The 6,190-nt window shown below is 36.1% G+C and overlaps 1 pseudogene; it reads right to left on the bottom strand.

Annotated features, from left to right (window-relative positions):
* Window positions 1-443: 443 nt before the first annotated feature.
* LOC148165955 (sperm-specific sodium:proton exchanger-like) lies at window positions 444-5,901 on the bottom strand (annotated as a pseudogene).
* Window positions 5,902-6,190: the final 289 nt, after the last annotated feature.

The following is a 6,190-nucleotide window of genomic DNA, read 5'->3' as shown; positions in this document are numbered from 1 at the left end:
AAAAAATTAATTCGCGAATATTTCCGCAAAAACTCAAAAATCGCTAAAAATAATACTTCTTAGACGTCGCGACGCCAACCAAACCCTGATAAAAAACAAATTTTTGCGTCAGCTTCTAGAGCTTTGTCAATTATGAACGTATACAAATTTTCAAAATTGTAACTTTAAAATTTAAGACGATTTTGGGGGTGGACACAAGTGTTGCCGGACCCTATATAGCGCACGAGTAATAAAAACGAGAAAAAAAAATGCACCTCACTTTATAAAAAAATCCGGTATTTTTAAATGCTAAAGAAACAAATAAGAAAGTGCATCTCTAGGTTCTACAATTTGCGTTGAAAAATTTGTTCTGTTCAGCTGATTGTTTTATGGCGGTTATTAGACCCAAGCACTGGCCTGGTAATTTTTGTGACTGAAGAAGTGACAGTAATCTACAGAGCAGGCTAGGTAGCGACCGCTCTTAAATTATCATATTGCTCGTAAAATGAATCACAAAACAAATTAATCGGAAAATCAATAATAAATTTTTTGCATATTATGTTATTACTGCTTGGACTGCAACAGAATTGAACAGAATTCGTCGATGCAATATTTTTATGCGTCCGGTCCTGTTAAAACCTTCCTGGACAGTCGAAACCGCAATTTATGAGGGGTATTGTGTGGGTTATTAGCGTTTCTAAGGGTGGTACTGCCATAAAAATGTTAGAAGAATTGGAACAGTATAACATACTGAATAATAAAAACATGAAAATTGACCGTACCGAAGGAGCCTGACTCTCCAATGAAGCCAGTGTCTTACGTCGACTTAGTCGTCGCCTTCGCCTCCTCATTCGATCTTGCGCTGCGTGTTGAAGACATTTTGAGGTACTGTACCTCAAAGTCTGAAATCAGATTACATAAATTTCTATAATGTACTGTCTTGAGTCTTACCAGTTCACAGGCATCCTCTGCAGAGACGATGATATCACACTCAGTCATCCCTTTGACAGGAATTATTAATAATTTAGTAACTACGTCGATGGCAATATTAATCAAGCTGTTATTGGGGAGAATTAGTGTTCGAATGGTCCTGGCAATTCGACAGGGAGCGATGTACTTTTTATTGGTGTTCATATCAGCGACTAGGCCTTCGATGAGGATGATGTCTTCGATGACTTCTGTCACGACGAAGAGTTTGTAGGATGACAGATCTGGAACAAATGATCGTTCCAGAATCTGTTTGATCTGATCTTTTGAGTGGGATTGGTAGACTGGGGTGGACATTAGGACGGGGATGGCTATACTTATACCGACTTCTTTCCAAATCCTGGCTTCCAACCTGGAACGAACAAAAAGTCTAAATTATTTAAAATGTATTATGTCGGTTTTGCTTTTATGGATTATTGAGTTTTCAGGTTTCAATGTTATAAAATTGAAGATAATTAAAAAAAAATCATGAACTATGGAATTTTATTTTGAGTGTTTATAAATGTTTCTAGCATCAAAGGCGGCTCTCTAATTCCTACCATGCACTACTATTTTGCCGCTTTGTTTTCATAGTGAATATAACTATGTTTAAGGTTCAAGTGTACCCCCTATCTCAAAAACGGTAAATTCAAAAATTTTGAAAAAAATCCTGAAGATGTAAAATTTTATTCTAAATCATCACATAAAATTTAAAAAAAATCTGTCCTGCGGTTTTCATGATAATTTCAAAAAACTTAGTTTTTAGGTACTTTTTAGCTGTTTTCTTTTAAACTGGTGGTTAGAATCACTTCAAATTTTAACATGACTTGCCTTGTAGACTCAAAAAAATGTGGGATTTTTTTTATAATTTTTGAATTTACAGTTTTTAAAATATGTGTATTTTTTGATAACTTTCGTTAATATCTACTATAATTGCTTTTTTTTTCAATATACAAGTTATTTAAATATTTCTCTCATATACAGGGCTATTCACATAACTGTACGACCTGTAATTTCAAAAAATGCAACCCATTATACATTTTCAAAGCAACCGTCGCTTTTAGTAAATTGAAATATATTAAATCGATCTCAACGATGCCTGCATGGTTGATGCTTGACATTTTAAAAAATCATCACACCTGACATTTATTGTTCAACGATTTATTAAGATGACAAAACTGGAAGCCAAATTTATGTAACAGTAACAAATTTAACAAAAATTGGAGACAAATCATCGTAACAAGTGTTGAAAATTCTGCCCATTCTTTGCTTTGCAACAAGCTATTCTGTTCATAAAGGATCGCCGCACGCGTTTCAAAGTTTCTGGTGTTACCGTAATCTTTGCTCTTCCAGGTTTCCTTCAGCTCTTAAACCTTCATGATATGGTATAGATAAAATTGGTTAGCAGAAATAATTCTTGAAACTGCTGGCAGACTGGTTCCAACTTGACGTGACACAAAATTTTGACTGACTTGCGGATTTTCTGTAACATCTTGAAGAATCGCAACTTCATTCTTCATACCTGTGGCTGTTCTAATTGTTACTCGTTTCTGTTGGGGCCAGTTTTCTCTTAAATCTTTTTCTAATTTTCGGAAAATTTTGTCTGTTGGATGTGCAACAGGGTCAGGATTCTTGGTGCATATAAATCTGCAGCCGCTACAGCATCATCACTTTTCTCGTCGTTAGAACATTTTCGCGAAGATAATAAGATAAGAATAGATAAGATAACTAGGAGTATTAAGTTTAGTTTGCAAAAATGGCAAAAATTGACAAATCTTTATGACACCACTGGTTGATATAAAGCATCTCTGATTGTATTTTTAAAATTTTAATTTAGAAAAGCCAAGTCAACACTGGAAATGTATTGTTGGTTGCATTTTTTGAAATTTCAGGTCGTACAGTTATGTGAATAGCCCTGTATTTACCATAAATTAGGATCAATTAAATACACTTTGTAGCACAGAATAGTCGGGAAAAAAATAATTAAAGCTGGCACATTTCGATCAAAAACTGTGCTATAGGAAGTGGTGTCCCCAAACGGCCTGGAAATAATTCAAATTATTTTTTCTATCTTATAATAGAATGCGCTTTCGTCGCCTTGTTGATAGATTCTTTTCTTACGGGCAAAAAACTGCATCAAACACGCTGTGTGATTCATACAATTGCCCATTAAAATACTCTATAAGGCTTGTTCTTACGAAATGCAGAAAAAATTATATGTTCGACTGGAGGTTTATTTTTAGCCCAAAAATGCATGTGTTGACAGAGACAAAAACTTACTTAAAGCTGCTACTGTTTGTATTTCTTCCTTTCATAATATTGTGCAAGATGCAGAAAAATCTAGCTAATAGTTTTGGCGGCTGCGACGCTCGCTTTAAAAATGTAATTTTTAGCGATTTGTGAGAGTTTGTGGAACCAATCTTTGATTTTTTTTAATATCTTAGTTGTAATTTATGCAAATTGTTTTCAAAGTTTGATGAGAAACGAAAATGCTGTTTTATCAAGTTAGTTTTCAAATTTATAGCCAAAATTGGAAACTACTTTTATACCAAATGTCAACATCTTGTATGACAAATGTCATCTACCCTTTAGTTCACTTTAAATCGCAAAATTAAATTGTGGTTTTTTTGATGTTAATTAACAATTTGTAGGGTCCAGAAAAATTAAACACGCCCGCGTTACTTGAAATTGACCTTCTTACAATAAATGTACAATAAATGTAGTTTGCAATCTTCAAAACTAAATTGATAGGTTTTTTCTCAAATTTTACACACTATTTGTATTAGATTTAAAATAAAAATTGATATAATATTTTTATCGCAGTTATGCTGAGAAACATTTATAAACACCTTGTTTATTTGATCCTAAAAAAACTTAAATCTACAGCCTAGAAAATTTTGAAAATCTCACCCGAAAGACGGATCCGGGCTGAGCTGCATGGCCCTGTTGAGAATCCCATAGCTCAAAACGTACACTTGACTATGCGTATCCGCCGTAACCCTGCAGTTGAAAGGCCTCAAAGTCAAAATGCTGTGCTCGCCTATACAATTCCCCGAAACAATATAATCTACAGACTGCTCGTCATAGGTCGATCCAAAATGATAATCGACAATCGGCAAAACGCCGTACTCCTTGCAACTCCTCAAGATGTACGGATTCGGGGTGTACGAAACCATAAACACTCCCGTTACTACGATGTAGATGACATTGACAACATGTCCCTCGTCGAAGATGACTTCTCCAGGTTCGAACGTCTGAGCCGTGACGTTTTCAAACAGGAAATTAATCACTTCGTCGTCGTCAGACATCCAAGGGACTTCCTTAAATACGACTTTCGGCGGGCTCGGTTGCACTTTCTTAATCAAATTCACGTTCTTATGCAATTCGTTCAGCGACTCTAGAAGGAGATCGAGTTCTTGGGTGTCGACAAATCCGCTCGATTTCAGAACCATCACAGAATCGTATAAGCCGCTGAGGATGGTTCTGATGACTTGTTTGGTCTTGACGGTGATGGCGATCCACGGACGCTCCTTCTGGACGATTCCCATGAGCTTGGTGATGGTTACCCGGTCGATCTCCATTTGTCTTCGGATGTCGTCGCGGATTTTCTCGTTGGCGATGATGTGCTGGAGCATCCCAAGAACTTCAGATTCGGCGGCCGAGTAGCATTTAGCGAGTTCGTAGGTGAAAGCCATTTTAGATTCGGCGATTTTTTCCAGTTGTTTCAGGATGTTCTGATAGAAGGAGATCCGCAGGAGACGAAGAAAACGTAGCATTTCGAATATTTCGACGACGCTGCGTTTCACAGTCAAGGTTTTGTTGGCGCAGTTGCTTAGCTCGTTTATGCTGATTTCGGTGCTGCACCAGGAGATGATCATGAAAACGAAGTCTTGAATGTTCCAGAAAGACCTAGGAAGTGATGAGTTTTACCAGTTTCTAAAAATTATGATAAACGCCATTTCTTTCTAAATCATTATAATATACTTTTTTTTAAACCTTTCTTGGGTTCAAAGTCCCTCTAGATCTTTTTTGAATTAGACATGTTTTTATTGATTTTCTTTAAATCATCTTCAATTTTTTAAAAAGTGTAAAAGTGACAATCAATTGGAAAACTTACTTGAAGTAGGAAACACAGCCATCTTGGATGATGTTTCTCCAAGACAACGCCAACACTTTGATGATAAACTCCACAGTGTATATGATGGTAAAAATTGACTTCATCACTGCGATAAAATAGTCCAAATAGATAGTATGTTCTTTTCTCCCACCCATTACAAGAGATGGATGATAATTATAGTCCACCAGTAAAAGACAACAATGTACAGCTACTATAACTATCATTATCTTCTCGAAAGAAGATTCCAACACCAAATGGTAACAAAGTCTGCGCCAATATGTCAACGGTGGGCGAACCTTTCTTCTGCTTTTCTTAATAGCTTCTAGACGTTTCCTCGCCAATCGTTCGTACCATTTCTAAACCAAAAAGTGAAATAAATCGGTTATAAATTCTAGAAACTCACTTCTTCAGAAAATCGTCTGTAGAGATCCTCTACGCGGATCTTTGTGTCTTTGGAATCCATCGCCATTTCGATGGCTTGGGACAGAATTCGCATTCCTTCGTTTGAAATCATGCCGTTTTCATGTTGGCGCGAATATGATATTTTTTTTTGCTTTTAAGACTCTTATTTTTGCGTCCCTAAAAAGTGATGTTTGTTTCAAAACAGTCTAAATAGAAAATTTTACACCACAAAAAAGAAAGAGTTCAGAGCTCCAAGCTGGAAGGTAAAACCTACAATGTTAAAGGCAAGAACTAGAAGCTACAAATTAGTTGCTAGAGGTAATAAAAACAATTTTGAAACAAAGAGTTAGAAGCTTCTAAATGGAATTCAGCAAGCTAAAATGGACAAACTAGAACCTAAAAGCTGCAAGCCAAAAGTTAGATTTGCAGATCGCCATCTAGAAGCTACAAGCTATTTTAAAAGTTAGAAATTGCAACCTAGAAGTTAAAAATTACAATTTATTCCCCAAACACCAAATTTGACAAAAAATGCTGACGCGCGTTTCGATAGCAATGCTATCATCATCAGAGCGATGATTAAACTAAAAACTAACAAATAATTCGTCCTTATATACTAAAAGCTTGTCGACGCGCACCCTTTGGCGCAGGTAGAAGCGAGTAGAGGGAGGAGGAGGGGATGGGTCTGAGTTGTCTGAGTTCATTATTACATTTTTGTTCCATTCATAA

Source organism: Gnatocerus cornutus, unplaced genomic scaffold (assembly GCF_029298725.1).
Source record: "Gnatocerus cornutus isolate USDA-ARS CGAHR unplaced genomic scaffold, icGnaCorn1.1 ctg00000071.1, whole genome shotgun sequence".
Taxonomy (NCBI): Eukaryota; Metazoa; Arthropoda; class Insecta; order Coleoptera; family Tenebrionidae; genus Gnatocerus; species Gnatocerus cornutus.
The sequence above is the reverse complement of the archived record's forward strand: the minus strand, read 5'-3'. Positions and strand labels throughout refer to the sequence as shown.